Source organism: Schistocerca serialis, chromosome 1 (assembly GCF_023864345.2).
Source record: "Schistocerca serialis cubense isolate TAMUIC-IGC-003099 chromosome 1, iqSchSeri2.2, whole genome shotgun sequence".
Classification (NCBI taxonomy): domain Eukaryota; kingdom Metazoa; phylum Arthropoda; class Insecta; order Orthoptera; family Acrididae; genus Schistocerca; species Schistocerca serialis.
In genome coordinates this window covers 707,825,204-707,847,883 of record NC_064638.1, presented here as the reverse complement: position 1 = coordinate 707,847,883, position 22,680 = coordinate 707,825,204, and positions in this window count along the sequence as shown.

The window sequence follows — 22,680 nt, the reverse complement described above, 5'->3', positions numbered from 1 at the left end:
GCCATCAGTAGTTCTAATGGAATGTTGTCTATTAAAAATGGCTCTGAGCACTATGGGACTCAACTGCTGAGGTCATTAGTCCCCTAGAACTTAGAACTAGTTAAACCGAACTAACCTAAGGACATCACAAACATCCATGCCCGAGGCAGGATTCGAACCTGCGACCGTAGCGGTCTTGCGGTTCCAGACTGCAGCGCCTTTAATCGCACGGCCACTTCGGCCGGCCTGTTGTCTATTCCCGGGGCCTTGTTTCGACTCAGGTCTTTCAGTGCTCTGTCAATTTCTTCACGTAGTATCTTATCTCCCATTTCGTCTTCATCTACATCCTCTTCCATTTACATAATATTGTCCTAAAGTACATCGCCCTTGTATAAACACTCCATATACTCCTTCCACTTTTCTGCCTTCCCTTCTTTGCTTAGAACTGGGTTGCCATCTGAGCTCTTGATATTCATACAAGTGGTTCTCTTCTCTACAAAGGTCTCTTTAATTTTCCTGTAGGCAGTATCTATCTTACCCCTAGTGAGACAAACCTCTACATCCTTACATTTGTCCTCTAGCCATCCCTGCTTAGCCATTTTGCACTTCCTGTCGATCCCTTTTTTGAGACGTTTGTATTCCTTTTTGCCTGCTTCATTTACTGCATTTTTATATTTTCTACTTTCATCAATTAAATTCAATATTTCTTCTGTTACCCAAGGATTTCTATTAGCCCTCGTCTTTTTACCTACTTGATCGTCTGCTGCCTTCACTACTTCATCCCTCAGAGGTACCCACTCTTCTTCTACTGTATTTCTTTCCCCCATTCCTGTCAATTGTTCCCTTATGCTCTCCCTCAAACTCTTTACAACCTCTGGTTCTTTCAGTTTATCCAGGTCCCATCTCCTTAAATTCCCACCTTTTTGCAGTATCTTCAGTTTCAATCTGCAGTTCATAACCAATAGATTGTGGTCAGAATCCACATCTGCCCCTGGAAATGTCTTACAATTTAAAACCTGGTTCCTAAATCTCTGTCTTACCATTATATAATCTATCTGATGCCTTTTAGTATCTCCAGGATTCTTCCAGGTATACAACCTTCTTTTATGATTCTTGAACCAAGTGTTAGCTATGATTAAGTTATGCTCTGTGCAAAATTCTACAAGGCGGCTTCCTCTTTCATTTCTTCCCCCCAATTCATATTCACCTACCATGTTTCCTTCTCTCCATTTTCCTACTTACGAATTCCAGTCACCCATGACTATTAAATTTTCGTCTCCCTTCACTACCTGAATAATTTCTTTTATCTCGTCATACATTTCATCAATTGCTTCATCATCTGCAGAGCTAGTTGGCGTATAAACTTGTACTACTGTAGTAGGCATGGGCTTTGTGTCTATCTTGGCCACAATAATGCGTTCACTATGCTGTTTGTAGTAGCTTACCCGCACTCCTATTTTTTAATTCATTATTAAACCTACTCCTGCATTACCCCTATTTGACTTTGTATTTATAACCCTGTAATCATCTGACCAAAAGTCTTGTTCCTCCTGCCACCGAACTTCACTAATTCCCACTATATCTAAATTTAACCTATCAATTTCCCTTTTTAAATTTTCTAACCTACCTGCCCGATTAAGGGATCTGACATTCCACGCTCCGATCCGTAGAACGCCAGTTTTCTTTCTCCTGATAACGACGTCCTCTTGAGTAGTCCCCGCCCGGAGATCCGAATGGGGGACTATTTTACCTCCGGAATATTTTACCCAAGAGGACGCCATCATCATTTAATCATACAGTAAAGTTGCATGTCCTCGGGAAAAATTACGGCTGTAGATTCCCCTTGCTTTCAGCCGTTCGCAGTACCAGCACAGCAAACCCGTTTTGGTTAATGTTACAAGGCCAGATCAGTCAATCATCCAGACTGTTGCCCCTGCAACTACTGAAGAGGCTGCTGCCCCTCTTCAGGAACCACACGTTTGTCTGGCCTCTCAACAGATACCCCTCCGTTGTGGTTGCACCTACGGTACGGCCATCTGTATCGCTGAGGCACGCAAGCCTCCCCACAACGGCAAGGTCCATGGTTCATGGGGGGGAAAAACCGAGTAGCCTTGTCATAAGATATACACACAAAAAACCGAGTAGCCTTGTCATAAGATATACACACAAAAATGTTTTTCATAAACTCTATGAGGTTGTTCGTATACAACGTGTTTGTCTCTATAGAAATTCGCAACGCCAGAACACTACAGCAAAACGAAGGGAGACCTATGGAGGATAACCGTAGCAGGTACTGATAGTTGAGCTCCAACTTAAATAAATGTAATTTGGAAATTTGTGGTAAGGTCTTATGGGACCAAACTGCTAAGGTAATCGGTCCCTAAGCTTACACAGTACTTACGCTAAGGACAACAGAGACATCCATGCCGGAGGGAGGACTCGAACCTCCGACGGGCGGAGCCGCGCGGACCGTGGCAAGACGCCCTAGACCGCGCAGCTACACCGCGCGGCAAAATAAATGTAACATATTACTCACAAACAGGTGAAGAGATCATTATTGTTCGATTACACTATTGGCGGAAGCAGTAACGACCGTTGAATATCTGGGAGTGACTGTCCGATGCGACCCTAAAGTGGAATGACCTCATAAAACTAGTTGTATGAAAAACAGATGTCTGGCTTGAATTTCATTGAGACAATCTCTAGGAAATATAATTCAGCTACAGAACACAGGTTTTTGTGTATTCTCTCATTAGACTGTGAACCTTACCAAGTTAGATTAATAGGAGAGGTAGAGGAGAGCGAAGGAAGAGGCATGTTTCGTCACGGGACCGTTTATTAACTAGCAGAGGTTTTGAGAGACTCTCAAAGAAGTTTTGTGACAGACGCTTCAAGAGAGCCGTTATACAGGGTATTACAAAAAGGTACGGCCAAACTTTCAGGAAACATTCCTCACACACAAATAAAGAAAAGATGTTATGTGGACACGTGTCCGGAAACGCTTACTTTCCATGTTAGAGCTCATTTTATTACTTCTCTTCAAATCACATTAATCATGGAATGGAAACACACAGCAACGGAACGTACCAGCGTGACTTCAAACGCTTTGTTACAGTAAATGTTCAAAATGTCCTCCGTTAGCGAGGATGCATGCATCCACCCTCCGTCGCATGGAATCCCTGATGCGCTGCTGCAGCCCTGGAGAGTGGCGTATTGTATCACAGCCGTCCACAATACGAGCGCGAAGAGTCTCTACATTTGGTACCGGGGTTGCGTAGACAAGAGCTTCCAAATGCCCCCATAAATGAAAGTCAAGAGGGTTGAGGTCAGGAGGGCGTGGAAGCCACGGGATTCGTCCACCTCTACCAATTCATCGGTCACCGAATCTGTTCTTGAGAAGCGTACGAACAATTTGACTGAAATATGCAGGAGCTCCATCGTGCATGAAGCACATGTTGTGTCGTACTTGTAAAGGCACATGTTCTAGCAGCACAGGTAGAGTATCCCGTATGAAATCATGATAACGTGCTCCATTGAGCGTAGGTGGACGAAACTAAAATGAGCTCTAACATGGAAATTAAGCGTTTCCGGACACCATGTCCACATAACATCTTTTCTTTATTTGTGTGTGAGGAATGTTTCCTGAAAGTTTGGCCGCACATTTTTGTAACAACCTGTATAATAATGGCGTGTGACGAGGGCCCCCCGTCGGGTAGACCGTTCGTCGGGTGCACGTCTTCCGATTTGACGCCACTTCGGCGACTTGCGCGTCGATGGGGATGAAATGATGATTATTAGGACAACACAACACCCAGTCCCTGAGCGGAGAAAATCTCCGACCCAGCCGGGAATCGAATCCGGGCCCTTAGGATTGACAGTCTGTCGCGCTGACCACTCAGCTGCCGGGGACGGACAAGTGAGCCATTGTATATCACGGAAAGGTTTGCTATTGAAATTCCGATGGCGTAGGTTCCAAGAAAAGTCAGGGAACATACAGGGTGTTACAAAAAGGTACGGCCAAATTTTCAGGAAACATTCCTCACACACAAATAAAGAAAAGATGTTATGTGGACATGGTGTCCGGAAACGCTTAATTTCCATGTTAGAGCTCATTTTAGTTTCGTCCACCTACGCTCAATGGAGCACGTTATCATGATTTCATACGGGATACTCTACCTGTGCTGATAGAACATGTGCCTTTACAAGTACGACACAACAGGTGCTTCATGCACGATGGAGCTCCTGCACATTTCAGTCGAAGTGTTCGTACGCTTCTCAAGAACAGATTCGGTGACCGATGGATTGGTAGAGGCGGAGCAATTCCATGGCCTCCACGCTCTCCTGACCTCAACCCTCTTTCATTTATGGGGGCATTTGAAAGCTCTTGTCTACGCAACCCCGGTACCAGATGTAGAGAATCTTCGTGCTCGTATTGTGGACGGCTGTGATACAATACGCCACTCTCCAGGGCTGCATCAGCGAATCAGGGATACCATGCGACGGAGGGTGGATGGATGTATCCTCGCTAAAGGAGGACATTTTGAACATTTCCTGTAACAAAGTATTTGAAGTCACTCTGTTACGTTCTGTTGCTGCGTGTTTCCATTTCATGACCAAGGTGATTTGAAGAGAAATAATAACATGAGCTCTAACATGGAAAGCAAGCGTTTCCGGACACATATCCACATAACATATTTTCTGTCTTTGTGTGTGAGGAATGTTTCCTGAAAGTTTGGCCGTACCTTTTTGTAACACCCTGTATAACACCCTCCCACATATGTTTTGCGAAGTGCCCACCTCGAGAAAATCAGAAAAATTACAATTCACACGGAGATTTATCGAGACTTTCTTGCCTTATGTACCGTTAGTGAATGGAACAGGGAATGGGGGAAATTAAATTGTATAAAATGACGTGAAATACTGATGGGAGGTGGGATTTGGAGGGGTCGGTGGTTTTTGGAATGGGGAGGGGTTCAGGGGCTGCGTAATGTACCACGGGAAGCAAGTTGAAAATTTCAGGATTGCATCACTATCCTTCAAATAACACGCAGGAACCGCTAGAGAAACAAAGGCCATATTTACGAATGTGCCAAAAATCACGTTGATTCGACAGGTGGCCCTCCCCGTTCCAGATGTGGCAATATAAACTGATGATTTTCCGTCGTCGAAACAAACACGTGCGCAGTTTATCCAGCGCCGCACTGGCGCGAAACGCAAATACGGGTCGGCGAGAGCCGCCGTCCGTGCCGCGCGTTTTATTGGTAAGCAAAGTGCGCGCGCTGTTTTTCACGCGAGCTCGGCTCGTCGGACGCCGAACCGCCGTTCGATACGGGGGCGGCGTGGGGTACGTACGTATGGGCCCGCAGGCCTATCTCTCATCGGCCAGCTGCGCGCACAAATATTCCGTGTCGTCGGGCGCAAATGGAATTTTTGTGCCTCCATCTCGGCGGCTGAATATACGCGCCCTCGTCCCTCTACAGCAGCTATTACCGGCGACAGACTCGCCCGTAAGCCTGTGCCGGCGAAATGAAATATGCCTTACGACTTCCATACTGACTGTGACGTGGGACCCCGTATCGTTCTTTGCTTCGAGAGTCTTTGTACTTCGCTGCAGCCTAATATTACGTGCAACAAGTGCACAAAATAAACCTGAAACTTTATAACCAAATCAGATGTCTCTGACAAGGGAACCTCCCCATCGCAGCCCCCTCAGATTTAATTATAAGTTGGCACAGTGGATAGGCCTTGAAAAACTGAACACAGATCAATCGAGAAAACAGGAAGAAGTTGTGTGGAACTATGAAAAAAATAAGCAAAATATACAAACTGAGTAGTCCATGCGCAAGACAGGGAACATCAACGATACTGTGAGCTCAGGAGCGTCGTGGTCATGTGGTTAGCGTGAGCAGCTGCGGAACGAGAGGTCCTTGATCCAGATCTTCCCTCGAGTGCGAAGTTTAATTTTTTATTTTCAGACAATTATTATCTGTCCGTCCGTCCGTCCGATGCGAGGTAACTGCACCGTAGTATGGGGACACTACACCTAAACAAACATCGAAACATCTAAATCGGGCAAGGTAGAAGAATATTTTTACCCATTCGCCAAGTGTACAAGTTAGGTGGGTCGACAACATATTCCTGTCATGTGACGCACATGCTGTCACCAGTGTCGTATAGAACATATCAGACGTGTTTTCCTGAGGAGGAATCGGTTGACCTATGACATTGCGATCAAATGTTTTCGGTTCCCATTGGAGAGGCACGTCCTTTCGTCTACTAATCGCACGGTTTTGCGGTGCGCTCGCAGAACACAGACACTGAACTTATTACAGTGAACAGAGACGTCAATGAACGAACGGACAGTTCATAACTTTGCGAAAATGAAGAAGGTAAATTTTTCACTTTTTTTAAAATCTCATTTTGTTCGTTTTTGTTCGTTGTATCTGTTCGGGGCGGACGTCGAAAGACACCCATTCCAGTTCGTTGTTGATCCATTTACTCAGTTTTTTATTACAGAGGGCAGCTAACCCTCTGACCGAACACGCTGAGTTACCGTGCCGGCATTTTTGGTTAGGACAACACAACACCCAGTCCCTGAGAGGAGAAAATCTCCGACCCAGCCGGGAATCGAACTCGGGCTCTTAGGATTGACAGTCTGACGCGCTGACCACTCAGCTACCGGGGCCGGACATCACTCGAAGGAAGACTTGAAGCCCGCATCTCGTGGTCGTGCGGTAGCGTTCTCGCTTCCCACGCCCGGGTTCCCGGGTTCGATTCCCGGCGGGGTCAGGGATTTTCTCTGCCTCGTGATGGCTGGGTGTTGTGTGATGTCCTTAGGTTAGTTAGGTTTAAGTAGTTCTAAGTTCTAGGGGACTGATGACCATAGATGTTAAGTCCCATAGTGCTCAGAGCCATTTGAACCATTTTTGAATACTTGAACCAAGGACCTTTCGTTCCGCAGCTGCTCACGCTAACCACGGGACCACGACACTCCTGAGCTCAGACTATCCTTGATGTTGCCTATCTTGCGCATGGACTACTCAGTTTGTATATTTTGCCTATTTTTCTCATAGTGCCACACAACTTCTTCCTGTTTTCTCGATTGATCTGTGTTCAGTTTTTCAAGGCCTATCCACTGTGCCAACTTGTAACTAAATCTGAGGGGGGTGCGATGGGGAGGTTCCCTTGTGAGCACTACGGGACTTAACATCTGAGGCCATCAGTCCCCTAGAACTTTGAACTACTTAAACCTAACTAACCTAAGGACATCACACACATCCATGCCCGAGGCATGTACCATCATCATCAGTAGCCAATTCGATCACTAGGTGATATAGCCTCTTCGAGTCAGCGTGCAACATAGGATACTGCGGATGCTTCTATTTTTGCTGATCATGAGCTTCCTGTTACCAGTTCAGATCGGCTATCTTCTTTAAGTATTTGTCCCATTTGTCCGGTAGTCTCCCTATTGGGCTTTCTTGGTAAATTGGGCTTCACTCTAGCACATGTTTTGACCAACAAAAAAAAAAAAATACTCTTAGCATATTACGTTTTGTACATTTTTCTCTTTGTAATACCAAGCATCCTTCGAGGTTTTTCAACACCTTTTATTACGATGGTAATGATGATGGCCATCAAGTTGCTACAGAAATAAATTCCATCAACCATACACAAAACATTTAATATGCTATATCTGTAACAGAAAGATACCTCACAGGCAGGGCATTAGTCAAGTGGAGATAATGCGACCTATTTAGTTATTTCTGGTTTGGGGTATCTTGAAACAGGCATTTTAGAGGTTAAAATTCATGTGACGAAACACTTCATGATCCCTGAACTGCAGCCGATACGGTATTAATAGCAGACAGCTTAAAAGATGTCAGACATGGCAACTTGAGAAAATATAAAATAGACATGATTGTAGCTCAATAATAATTAAACAATGATGATGATAACTCTGGAACCATATGAGTTTATAGGTATAAATAGATGGAATCGAAACATATTCAAAAAATATCTGACTCACGAAGTTACAAAAAAATTTTCAAATGTGTGTGAAATCTTATGGGACTTAACTGCTAAGGTCATCAGTCCCTAAGCTTACACACTACTTAACCTAAATTATCCTAAGGACAAACACACACACCCATGCCCGAGGGAGGACTCGAACCTCCGCCGGGACCAGCTGCACAGTCCATGACTGCAGCGCCTTAGACCGCTTTTTTTTTTTTTAATCTCATTTTTGTTCGCTTTCGTTCGTTTTATCTGCTCGGGGCGGGCATCGTAAGACACCCGTTTAAGTTCGTCGTTGATCGGTTAACTCAGTTTTTTTGTTACAGAGGGCACCTATCCCTCTGACCGATCAAGCTGAGCTACCGTGCCGGCTATACCGCTCGGCCAATCTCGCGCGGCTGTTTTGACCACCTGCCATCTTTTCTTCTAGCGGCATGACCATCTCTCCACCATTTCAAGGTATTCACTCTTTCCATTACGTCACTGACCTTTGTTATCTGTTTGCTATCAGCTGCTTTCTTTCTGTCTTTCTTGTGTACTCCAACATCGATCATTCCATTATTCTGTGGGCTACTATTAGTCTTCTGACAATGAACTCATTTAATGTCCATGTCTCACAGCCGTAGGTTATACTGACAGTATAAATCGGTCAAAAATTGTTTTCTTGAAAACGGAGGAGTATCTTCCATAAGCTTACCAGCCTACTTCAATATGTCGAAATATTTTTGGTTTTAGGTCTTTTTCCAAATTTAGCAGTTGACCCAGATGGACATATTGTGTGATCCTTTGAAGTTGCATACTTCCAACATATATATTTCCCTCCGGTGTCAATCCATTCATCATGATCTTGGTTTTATCATAGTTCGTTTTTAGGCCAACTTCAGAGAAGATTGATGCTAGTTCACTAACCAGTATTTGAAGTACTTCTATACTGTTTACAAATATTACAATATCGTCAGCGAAATTCAGGTTGTTTAATCTCTTTCTCAGAATTTGTATTCCCTTTGTTTTCCAGTCTAATTTAGACATCACCGAGGGCTGCTGAGAATAGTTCTGGAGATGTACGGTCACCTTAGTTTATTCCCTTTTCGACAGGAAATTCGTTGGTTTCTTCGACGACATTTACAATCGCTTTGGGGGTTTTGTACAAGTTGTTTAAAACCTTAATATAGGCATATTCTGCTCCTTGCTCTGTCTCAAATGCAATTAGGTGACTGAGCAAATCGAATGCCTTTTCAAAATCTATGAAGGCAAGACAAAGAGGCAGATGGCACTCATTTGTTCTACTAATTATTTCGCGTAGGGTGAGGATATGATCAATTATACTACTCTCTGCGCGGAACCCAGCTTGCTCATTGGTTTGGCCAAGGTCAAGTGTAGTGCTCCCTCTGGCAGTCAAAATTTTTGTATGAACTTTGTACAGTATGGAGGCGAGACTGATAGGGCGACAGTTCTTAATATCTTTTATACTACCTTTGTTGTGTACTAGGATTGTTTTGGATTTGTTACAGTCTCTTGATAATTTTTTCACTGAGCAAACAATTTGAAAATATTTTATCCAAATGCGTTACACATTCGTTATCAAAAGTGTTCAGATGTGTGTGAAATCTTGTGAGACTTAACTGCTAACGTCATCAGTCCCTAAGCTTACACACTACTTAACCTAAATTATCCTAAGGACAAACACACACACCCATGCAGGGAGGACTCGAACCTCCGCCGGGACAATTCGTTATCCACCAGGTTTAAAATATTGACTGAGAGGTTATCACTACCTAGAGCAGTTTCTTTTTTCATCGTGTCTACAACATGTTTGAGTTCCGAAGGGACTATTTCCGATTTTTGGGATATAGAGGTCTTCATTTCGTCTAGTATTAAGATATCACCATTGACTTTACTGTGCAGGTTACTGTAAAAATTTCCAATGCATTCGCCCGCAGCTCGTGGTCGTGCGGTAGCGTTCTTGCTTCCCACGCCCGGGTTCCCGGGTTCGATTCCCGGCGGGATCAGGGATTTTCTCTGCCTCGTGATGACTGGGTGTTGTGTGCTGTCCTTAGGTTAGTTAGGTTTAAGTAGTTCTAAGTTCTAGGGGACTGATGACCATAGATGTTAAGTCCCACAGTGCTCAGAGCCATTTGAACCAGCTCCAATATATTCGAGTTTTTCTTTCTTATTTGTAATTCGGCCTTGGTCCGTGTCTAACGCTATCAGCTGATTCATTCCAATCATAAGCTTCCGCTTGGCTGTCTTTAAAGTAGATTTATTTTCAAGACTGTCTTTCAGTGTATCTACTTCATGCTTCTTGACATCATCTTTCACGATCTCAGAGCCTTGCACAATTGCGTATATTGCCTCTACTTTGAGTTTTCTTCTCTTCTCCATCAAACTTTTCGTTTTATTTGTCAGCATCTTTGGTTGGTTTTCATATTATCACAAGCCACCCACTTCTTCACCTGTTGTGATCAGTATCATTGTTACTGTTTCTGATTCATATTCTTTTGCTTTTCTCTTAATTGTTTCTTGAAATTCCTCTTTACTTTCTTCGAGATTTTTGAAATTCAAAAATTTTTCTTTTTTCGTGAATTGATTACAGTCTTTCATCTTCTGTATTCAATTAAAATCTTGCTCTTATTAATCGCTGATCACTGTTTGTACTGAACGTTTTGAGACCTGTTGGTAAGAATTAATGTATTTTATTTTTCATTTTAAGGTTATGATCCCCCAAAGTTGATCTGTGACTAGGATGCTTCTTGAAGAACGTATTCCTAATAGGTGTTTTCATGTATTCTGCAAACTGAACCAGTCTTTCACCTGTGTCATTTCTTCCACCTGTTCCATGTTTGCCAATAACTGAATCACCTTCGTTGTACGTTCCAATTTTGGCATTTAAGTAACTAATTATAAATTCGCAAAAGCAATTTCTCCGTTTTGCACAGGTTTCTTTCAGGCACACATAGAAGGTCGTATCTCCTCATCCAAGTGACTAAAAGTAGATGCGTAGGCTTGAACTATTTGGATTTCATACCTTTCTGATATTCTGAGGACTGAACGTGCTCCGGCCGCAGTGGCCGAGCAGTTCTAGGCCCTTCAGTCTTGAACCGCGTGACCGCTACGGTCGCAGGTTCGAATCCGGCCTCGGGCATGGATGTGTGTGATGTCCTTAGGTTAGTTAGGTTTAAGTAGTTCTAAGTTCTAGGGGACTGATGACCTCAGATGTTAAGTCCCATAGTGCTCAGAGTCATTTGAACCATTTTTGAACAAAACGTGCAATTCTTCTTGAAGTTCCTTCTAATGCTGGTATCTTGTCTACTATGGCTTTGTTGGCTAGAAACCCGACTCTATTTAGTTTCCTATTTGGTTCACCACTGTAATAGAAGAGATCTCCCGAATTCAGACGAAGACAGTTTTCACATTTACGACGTACTCTATTTAAGCTAACAACGCTCCAGTCTATTTTTTCTGATTCCTCTTCTTTTTCCGCCAATCTGTTTTCTCCCACTAGCGAACGACAATTATATGTGCATACTTGAAAGCATTGCTTCTCTCTTTTTGTAGACTTAGGATATTGTGACACTAAAGCACCTACAACTACTACCCGGAGATTCGAATGTGGGGCTACTTTAACTCTGGAACATTTTACATACTGTCATATATCACGACTGAAAGGTGAAAAGCATAATCACCACGCTTGCTTCAGAACAGATTGGCAATCTGGTTCTCAAAGCCGCCGCTATAGTGGAGTACAGACGTCTTTGGGTGGCCATTCCTCTGGGGTACAGGCGCCACCCGTGTTGCTTCCTTTGGTCCATCCTGGGTATTTCATTTCCCCAGTGTATCCATATCTGGGAGGCATTCCCTGATCTGCCACCTGGTGTCATCTTAAATTATAAGATCAGGCATTACCATATGGCTTTATGATATAGCTTACCATGATGTCTAAACTACTGGCCAGTGAAACTGTAACAACAGGAAGGATAGTAAGTCATTTATTGTCTCCTATCGACAGAGGTCTTCCGTCAATGGTGATTTTGGTTCTGTCACAAAACTGCCATTTCTGCACCTAGCAACGATTGCTATGGTGCCCCACGAGTGACCGCAACTTGCCCTGCCTGCTAGTTTTTGGAGAGTTGCCTACGCTGACTCGCTCTCAGTTTGTGTTCGTCATCAAGTGTCTTGGAGTCTTTGTGTTGGCGCTGAATAATGTATACGGCCACACTCCGAGGCCTTGCGTTAAGCCTTTCTGTTCATGGTAGTCCATTGTATTTGACTCTTTTAGCGAACTGCTCTTGAGGAGCCATGCTGTGGTCCGAAGGGTCAGGCTAGTGAAGATCAAGGAACTGGCTCATTGGGATTTCCTCCACTGCACCTACAACGTACCACTGAAGACAATCTGGTAAGAAGCCTTGTAGAACAGAATTGTGTATTATAGCGAGTGACTTATGCTCATGGTTGATAACAAGATACTTTCATGTAACTTGCCTGACTTCATTTGAGTTCAGTGCCCTGCAGTGCAGTCTGCTTCTCGCTGTGTTTTCATGGTTTTTGCTCCCCTGCCAGCGTGTTAAAAAGGGCTGTAGACCACTGATACACCGTTCAAGAAGTGTTTTATGTATGCTTAGGTGATTGCACTTTGCTGTCAACGTTAATTGTTGTCCATTGGATGGCTCATAAATGTTAATAGTTATTTCACATAAGATTATTAGATTTTTATTAAAGTTTACTCAAAGCTCCAAAAATAATTTTATTTTTACATTCTCTGTGTGTAATTTGCAGTCGGCTGTTTCCATTTTTCAGTATTTTGTATTTTTTATTCATTTCTGTTTTTACTGAGAACTGTCTTTTAAATGTTGTAGTTTCCATCTCTGGTCAGGTTACTTCTTGAAAGTGTCAAGTTTGCAAGGTGGAATAGGGATGCAGTCTTGATGAGAGACGTGCTAGGCACCCTAGGCCCGTAACTGAGAGGTCCATGTATGGAAACCACACTCTGCTACCACTGAAAGGTTGCGAATGATGAGCTGGGAGTGGAGGTTCCCAAGCTAAGGAAATATTTATTCCAAAGAAAGAAATTATTTTATTTTTAAAGCAAGTACTGCAACAAAACGATAAAATCTCCGTAAGTTATAGCTGAAAGGCTTACCAGTAAATACAAGGAATTAATCACAACCGCAATGGCATCGAAAGGACTTGTAGTAACATATATTGTTGCATGCAGTTTAAAATCAAGTACCAGCCTGTGTCATACCAGCCTGTGTCACCAAGAATGGACGAGCACTCTTCGTGGCAAACTTGACAATTTCACATAGTAAACTGGTTGCACATGGTAACTACAACATTCAAAAGGCAGTTCTTATTAAACACAGAAATGAAGAAAAGATAACGCAATAATAAAAATATGAAAACAGATCACTGCAAATTACACATAGACCATACAAAATGATCTTCAGAACTCTGTATAAACATGAATAATCGATATACGAGTATATTATAAAAGTAAGTATAAAATGTGCATGCCGTTAAAACTCAGAAACAAGTCCTGGTACGATCAGGTGAGTTACATAGTGTGATAGCCCTCTATCCCCCATCCATGAAGAAGGTTCTCGTTTTTATCCGAAGAAGTAGAAATTTCTAGAACATTCCAGAACATTCGAGAGTATTCGAGAACATTACAGAACATTCGAGAATGCGAGAGCATACCGCAACATATCGGAATGTTCCATTATGATCCGGTATGTTCTGGATTGTTCAGGAATAGTCTGGAACATTCGGGAAGATTACAGAATGTTCGGAAACATTCCGGAACACCCCAAATCATTGTGGAACATTCCAGAATACTTTAGAATATTGTGAAACACTGTGGACCATTCGAAGCCTTTTTGGTATGTTCTCGAATTTGCCACAGTGGAGCTACCCACGAGTAAAAACCCGCCATGGGTTCGAACGCCAGTTTCTTATCAGTGACGGAGGGAGTAACCGAAAAAGTAGTGCAGTGAGTGAATAAAGCAAACTATTGAAGTGTGAGTGGTCAAAGTGATACAGTGAATGAATGTAAATAGAAAATAAGGTGTGAAAAGTGCATAAAGTGCACTTAGTGTATTTTTTAATAAAAAGTTGATTTGATATACATTTTAGACAATGCCCAAACGTAAAAGAGGAGGAGATCTTGTCAGTTCTGAAGCAAAACGGATAAAACATAAAGAACAGCGAAAAAACGAATCAGACGAAGAGTGTGAAGCACGTTTAAGTTCTCAACGAACGAGAATGAGCACATTGAGAAGCAGAGAAACCGAAGAACAACGAAATGAATCGTTTAAAGAATCAAGAATGGCGACACAATCTTATAATAAAAGGCTGCAAACGCAAGCCAGCCATGAAAATATCTTCCTACGACAAGGGCGGTCGAGGACAAGTAACAGTACAACCTAACAAACGAAGCATTCCACTACGACCTGACGCAAGAATATAACAAACACAAGCGCGTAGTAATCGGAAAACTGGATAACGTCTGCCAGTTTTGCAACGCGAAAAACTGCAGTAGAGAAACACGAGGATGGTGTTGGATGAATGTAAAAATTCGATTACCACCACTGGAAGCATCTCCGTAGGGATTTTTACATTACATGACCAGGGAAACTCCAGAATCAAAATACGTTTTTCAAAATATAAAAGCGTACAACGCTTTCTTCCAAATGACTTCTTTCGGTGTCACTTCGATCAACTCTAACAGAGGTAAATCGATTATGTTTTCTCCATCCAAGGACAAATCTATCACAACGTGGGATCATTAGTACCACTATCCAACGAAGATCATAAATTTCTGCAAGTATATTTAATCGGAAATGAAGAAACAGAAACTGGTCAACGATGCACAAATATCAGTGGATTGAGACGAGAAGTTGTCCAAGATGTACAGAGGATCTTACTCCAAGACAATCAACTGATTCACATGTTCAAAACAGCACTAGACCGAATGATTTCTGATGATTATAAAACTATAATTCGAGCCGACTAAAGACCACTTGCAGAACACGAAAGTCGATTTAATGCAACTCAGATAGACGAAGTCGCCATCGCAATTGTGTACAAAGAAAACACAACCGTGACATAACTGTACAACGAAGAAGAGAAGGACTACAACGCATTGCAGAGACACATCGTTCATATGATGTCATCCAATATTCATTAATATTTCTGTACGGACAGGACGGAGATCATTTTCATGTGAAACAAATACAACCTGAAATACGCGTAAAAACAAACATAAACGTCACTTCCAAGGAGTTCTATGCTTAAAGGTTAATGATCAGAAACAATAAAACATGCACTCACGTTCTCAACACTCGCCGTTTATTCCAACAATTTCTGGTAGATATATACGCAAAAAAAAAAAAAAAACAACTAATCCGAACGGAAGCTTTACATAAGACATCCACCTTCAAGGTGCAGTAATAATGACGGAAACATTCACATGTAGCTCGTCGTGGCCAGAAATCAAAGAACAACTAAGTAAGATACGGACAAGCCGCCATCCATAACAGCAGTAGTTATCAGACAAAAACAACTGAGATTTATTGAAGTCATCACAAAATACCACATATTTGGAACTGTTAGGTTCTGGATATCCACCATCAAGTGGCAAAAATGAGGACTGCCTCACTCACACAATCTCATATGGCTACACGACAGAATTCATCCCACGGGTATCGACAAAATCATCCAAGATCCGGAACTGTACGACATAGTAATGAAAAACATGTTTCACGAACCATGTGAGCTATTAAACCCCAATTCACCATGTATGAGTGACGGAAAACGTACAAAAAATACCCCAAACCATACCTGGATGACACACAAACCGGAGTTGATGGCTATGCCAAATATAGAAGACGATGACTCAAAAATGGTTGCTTCACTGCACATATACGAATAGGAGGCAGCGGCGAAATTGAAATAGATAATCAGTGGGTAGTACCATATAACACATTACTTTCCAAACTGTTCCAAGCACACATAAACGTAGAATACTGCAGTTCAGTGAAATCCATCAAATATGTATATTAGTATGTGAACAAAGGCAGTGAGGCGGCAGTATTTCAAATACCCGAAGACAGTGAACAGCAAAACAGAAACCACGAGATCTTCATGTACCAAGTGGGAATGACACATCAATAGTAAGGAAGTAGCAATGTGCCCTCAGACTCAGAGTTCAAATATTAAAAGTGTTGGCTGGTTTCGTTGTCTAGGTGCTGGGATACGTAGTTGCCGCATTACAAGCTAAATATTGCTGTGTGTACAGTATACAATATGAATATAAACATGAATCGAATAGTCGAAGGTTCCTATCACTCGGCAATTGCTAATTTTTAATGCAACATAGTAATTTGTAAATTCATTTGACAGACTGCAATTAAATAAAACCTGCAGGTACTATCTTAACGACTTTAAATGATGAGTACGATAGTAGAAGTACTTTTGAGAATGGGGTATATTTCTGTAAATCATTTATTTGTGTCGATGGTCGAGTAATTTAATAAAACATAAGTTGAATAACAGAGAAACAATAAATTCCTAGGCCGGCCCTAGTGGCCGAGCGGTTCTAGGCGCTACAGTCTGGAACCGCGCGGCCGCTACGGTCGCAGGTTCGAATCCTGCCTCGGGCATGGATGTGTGTGATGTCCTTAGGTTAGTTAGGTTTAAGTAGTTCTAAGTTCTGGGGGACTGATGACCTCAGAAGTTAAGTCCGATAGTGCTCAGAGCCATTTGAACCAATAGATTCCTACTTCACGTAATTAGTTATGAGCAACAACATAGCTCGCGAGACATTCACTTCTAAATGCATACTACGTCTTCACTGCAGAAGCCACAAGTGCACTAGTCGGCAGTACAAAATATTTCTATCACCCGCGACCACGCTCAAACTGCTCCACTCTCCCACTATTTTCCACGACCGTGCATCCGTCGTGCCGTACCATCCAGGACTCTCTGTGTGCTGCGCCGTACTCCCTCGCGCCGCCCTGTTCACAACTCCCCCTCCATTCACTTCGGTAGTCGCCTCCCTTAGTAACGAGCGCTGTGATTGGCGAGAGCGCTCCCATCATGTCTCCAAGCCAACGCACACTCACAAACATTTTGAAATACATTCAAAATACTGGATTTACATTTAAATAACTTGAAATAAAACAAATATTCCTACGGGTGGACCATAAACACTCTCTAACACACATTATTAAATACATAAACAAATTAAATAAATGTATAGCAAAGGAATAGAACAACAGTATGCCAGTAGCCTAATGTCTCTGTGCATTCTAAAACACAGTAAATTATTGATCAGTTTCTTCATGAATACCATATATCGGATATTAACAAAGACATAGATGAATCAATATATTTATAAGCATACTGCTACCGCTTTTTCGTGTAACTGTGGAGTACTTACGGCCTGACGCGATTAATAGTAATCGGCCACTTTGACCTCCAATAACTCATGTACTATTCAAGTTACATACCTGTAATTCATACCAATTTACGTTTACACTAAAAGCTTTCTAAAGACATGTCGATCGACAAAATCGGATTAACCGTTTAAATTTTGGAAATTCGTTGCTGGGTGTTACTCGTATAATTTATCATCAGATACTAAACTTTAAACTAATAAAGATATTGAAAATCTGATTACACCGTCAGAATCGACGTGGAAATAATGGTAATGTACATGTCTCTTTTTGATGTATCATGATTCATCTGGCTACTCTTAGTTTCTATACGAACTGTGAAATGACTACCATGATGGTTTCACAAAGTCCGCCATCTTTGGCACTCTCGGCATACAAGTCTCTTTGATCGACACAGCGTCACCAAGGAATTCCCATCCACGTGGTCGGCCTGGACCCCGGCTAACGTTCGGCACCACGCGGCCACCGAAGAGCCGCAACCAACCAAGAGACCACACTCACTCCAAACTTAGAATATTTTCAGGGCGCCACAACTCGCCTGTTACCTCACAAGTTCAGTCTAGCATCTGCGTTACCAACGATTAATTTTATGTAGTCTTTCCACTTCAAATCACTCCATATGCATACTCATAGATATTTTATCGGTTCTTTCCAGTGATTGTTGTGAAATCGTGTAGTCATAAAATAAAAAAATCTTTTTGTTTATGTATTCGCAATACGTTAAATTTATTTATGTTGTCAATTTCCACTCCCTGCACCAAGCGTCAATCGTCTGCAGGTCTTGCTACATTTCACTATAATTTTGTAGCGTTGCGACTTCTCTGTATACAAAGGCATAATCCGCGAAATGGATTATGGAACTTCCGACGTTACCTGTCACGTCATTTACATCCCTACATATACCCCTACACATTGTGAAAAGTGATGGTTCCGTAACAATCCTTTCGAGCAGTCCCAGAGTCAGTTCTACATCTGAAGACTTCTATCCGTTCAGAATGTCGTGCAACATTCTGCTTGCTGGAAACACTTCAGTCCAATCACACAGCTCGTCTGATATTATGCACGCTCGTATTTTGTTCATTAGGTGGCAGTGCGGAACTGTATCGAAAGTCTTACACAAATCAAGCGACACGGCATCTACCTGGCGATCTGCATCTACTGCTTTCTGGGTCTTGTGGACGAACGGAGTGAGCTGGGCTTCACATGATCGTTTACGGAACCCATGTCGATCACTACAGAACTCGGCGAAGAAAACAGTGTCGCTTTCTGACATCATGTAAAATCGACCTTACCAGAAAGTTCAACAGAGACAAATTCTTCTGTCATTATTGTGGGATGAGGGTTCCCTTGACACCTGTGAAGAAACAGTGTAGCAGGCTCTCTGAACCGCCGAAGAAAGGACAACGGTTTTTGAGTGCAACATTAACTCACTTCTAGACGGACAGTATTAGAGAGGAGATATAAAGTCTGTGCCTCTGATTGCGACATCAGGTACGAGTCGGCGCAGCAAATCATTTTGCAGTATGAAGGTAAATTATTCGTCCAAAGAAAAAACATGGCGCTATTACTCTCACGTTCATCGGATTTCTGTGCATATTATTAACATAGTTTGAGAACTGAAACGTATTAAGAGTGTATGCAGTTTTTACAAATATTTTTATATGTTGTAGCAAGCCTAGACAACAGTTTAATGGGCTTAACTTCAGAAGTAGGTCAAACAGATGCCAAACATATATTGAGGCTTCAGTTCCAGTAAAACACTTTAATACAGGATACGTAATGTGGAAGACAACCGTGTCGACATAAGTGTTCATATAAGCGACGATATGCATTTGATATCAAACGCAGAACACCATGAGGAGCTGTTTCTAACTTGAATAATACTATACCGTCGTAACTTTTTTTTCTTGTACTGAATGATAGTCAAATTTGACTTTACATTTAACTATGAACTTCAGTACACTGTTCCGATTAATAACACCAGCTCGCTCCTGGATCTGAACTACGATGAGGTTACTGTCCGAGTGACTATCAAAGCGAGCTACCACAAAGTGGGGCGAGTCGAGCAGCGCTCTGACGTTCGTTAGACTTTCAGCAGCGGCGGTGTTCGGACCTCTTGAGGCTGTGTCGTCGTCTACGACTCTCATTTGTGACTGCGTCTGGCAGCGACTGTCTTTATTTTGTGGATCTATCCTGAGGTACAAACATCACTATGGGACCTCAATTTTCAGACCTCACCACAATATTGTTGTGTTCGTAAATTCTTTGCATGTCCAGCTCAAGTAATACACTGAAGAGCCAAAGAAATTGATACGCCTGCCAAATATCGTGTAGGGTCCCTGCGAGCTCGCAGAATTGCCGCAACATGGACTCGACTAATGTCTGAAGTATTGGTGGAGGAAATTGACACCATGAATCCTACAGGGATGTCCATGAATCCGTAAGAGTACGAGGGGGTGGAGATCTCTTCTGAACAGCATATTGAAAGGCATCCCAGATGTGATAAATAATATTCATGTCTGGGGAGTTTGGTGGCCAGCGGAAGTGTTTAAACTCAGAAGAGTGTTTCTGGAGTCACTCTATAGCAATTATGGACGTGTGGGGTGTCGCATTGTCCTGCTTGAATTTCCCAAGTCCGTTGAAAAGCACAATGGACATGAATGGACGTAGGTGATCAGACAGAATGCATACGTACGTGTCACCTGTCAGAGTCGTATCTAGACGTATCAGTGGTCTCATACCACTCCAAATGCACACGCCCCACTCCATTACAGAGCCTACACCAGCTTGAACAGTCCCCTGCTTACATACAGGCTCGATGGATACATAAGGTTGTCTCTATACCCGTACACGTCCATCCGTTCGATGGTGACACTTGTTGATGGCACAGCACTCTGTAGCAATTTGTGAAAGGGTTACACTTCTATCACGTTGAGCGATTCTCTTCAGTCGTTGTTGGTCCAGTTCTTGCAGGATTTTTTTCAGGCCGCAGCGATGTCGGAGATTTGGTGTTTTACCGGATTCCTGATATTCACGGTACACGCGTGAAATGGTCGTACTGGAAAATCCCCACTTCATCGCTACCTCGGATATGCTGTGTTCCATCGCTCGTGTGCCGATTATAACACCATGTCCAAACTCACTTAAATCTTGATAACCTGCCATTGTAGCAGCAGTAACCGATCGAACAACTGCGCCAGACAGTTATCTTATATAGGCGTTCCGACCGCAGCGCCGTATTCTGCCTGTTTACGTATCTTTGAATTTGAATACGCATGCCGATACCAGCTTTTTTGGCGCTTTGGTGTAGATCGTTTGTGTTGCCAGCAACGCCAACAGTCACAATATTTTTGATTAAACCTGCAAGTAGTATCGAACTGATGCCCTTTGACCAAGAGCATTTCCAATTCTATTAATGTGCGCAGTTAATTTTTCAGAATAATCGTTGTTTAACATTAACCTGGCAACCGTATTTTAGCACTCCAGAAACAGTTGCTCGAGGTAATCAGTGAAACGTTGGCAATTAATTAATCTCAGGTGGAGATGACTACTATGCAATTCACACTTAAGTGCCAGGCAGAGGGTTCTTCAAACCATCTTCAGAGTATTTGTCCCGATCCTCTCTCTAACATCGTATGGGGAAATGAAAGCTTACATCTTTTTGTGCGAGCTATGACTTCTCTTATTTTATTATGATGATCGTTTCTCCCTATGTAGGTCGAAGAAAATACAATATTTTCACATTCAGAGGAGAAAGTTGGTGATTTAAATTTCGTGAAAAGATCTCGCCGCAACGAAAAACGTCTGTTTTAGTGTTTGCCACCCCAGCTCGCTTCTCATACCCATAACACTCTCTCCCCTATTTCGCGATAATACAAAACGGACTGCCCTTCCATTAATTTCTTCCAAGTACTCCGTCCATGTACGGATCCCATATAGCACAGCAATACTCTGGCAGAGGACGAAGAAGTGTAGTCTATGCAGTCGTCTCTTTAGTGGGCAAGTTGAATCTTTCATGTCTTTTGCCAATAAATTGTAGTCTTCGGGCTGCCTTACACGCGAGATTATGAATGTGATCGTTCCAATTTAAGTTATTCCTAACTGTAATTTCTAGGTATTTAGTCGAATTGACAGCCTTGAGATTTGTGTGATTTATCGTCTAATTGAAATTTTACTGGTTTATTTTTGTACTCTTGTGGACGACCTCACACTGTTCCTTACTGAGAGACAACTGCCAGTTTTCATACCATTCAGATATCATGTCTATATCATTTTGCAAGTGGTTTTGATCTTCTGATGAATTTACTAGACTATAAATGGAAAAAATTCTTTGCTCAGTTTATCTCCTAAATCGTTTCTGTAGATTAGGAACAGCAGAGGGCCTACAGCACTACCTTGGGGAGTGGCGAATATCACTTCTGTTTTTCTCGATGGTTTTTAGTCGATTAATACGTACTGTAATCTTTCTGACAGGAAATCACGGATCTAATCGCACAATTTAAGTCTCTTGTAAAGATCGGTGTCAAAAGCCTTCTAGAAATCTGGAAAAATGGAATTAATTTGAGATTCCTTGTAGATAGTACGCATTAGTTCGTGCGAATAAAGAGCCAGTTGTGTTTCACAAGAACGATATTTTCTGAATCCTTGCCGATTGTGTATCAATAGACTGTTACATTCGAGGTATTTCATAATATTCGAACACAGTGTATAATCCAAAATGCTATTGCAGATCGACGTTAGTGATATGGCTCTATAATTCAGTGGATTAGTCCTATATCGTTTATTGAGTGTTGACGTGACCTGTGAAACTTTCCAGTCTTTTGATACGGATGATTGTTACACTGTTATTGTGTTAATGCTCCGTTAAAGCCAGTACAATATTCGAATAAAACTTAATTCAGATCGACATTTGCTCCGTGTTCCATTTTTATTCCCGCTTGTGTGTTTTTCCGTGTATATTGAATATGGACTCCCACTTAACTTACTCCATTTAAAAGAGTTGAATTCGAACAGCATGCGAGTTCACAGAAGGAAAAGCAGAACTGAAACAAGATTAAAAGCTACAGTGTGGCAGGGAAGACGAATTTTTCTCAATGGCTTCCAGATACGTTAGAGCTGATGGATGATTGAAGATATTTTTTTTTCCACAGAAGAACGGGTGACCTGTTGGGGATACACATTTTCGATAAAGGGCAAATTGGACGTGTTCCGGCGACTGGCGCTCAAACGAGAGTGC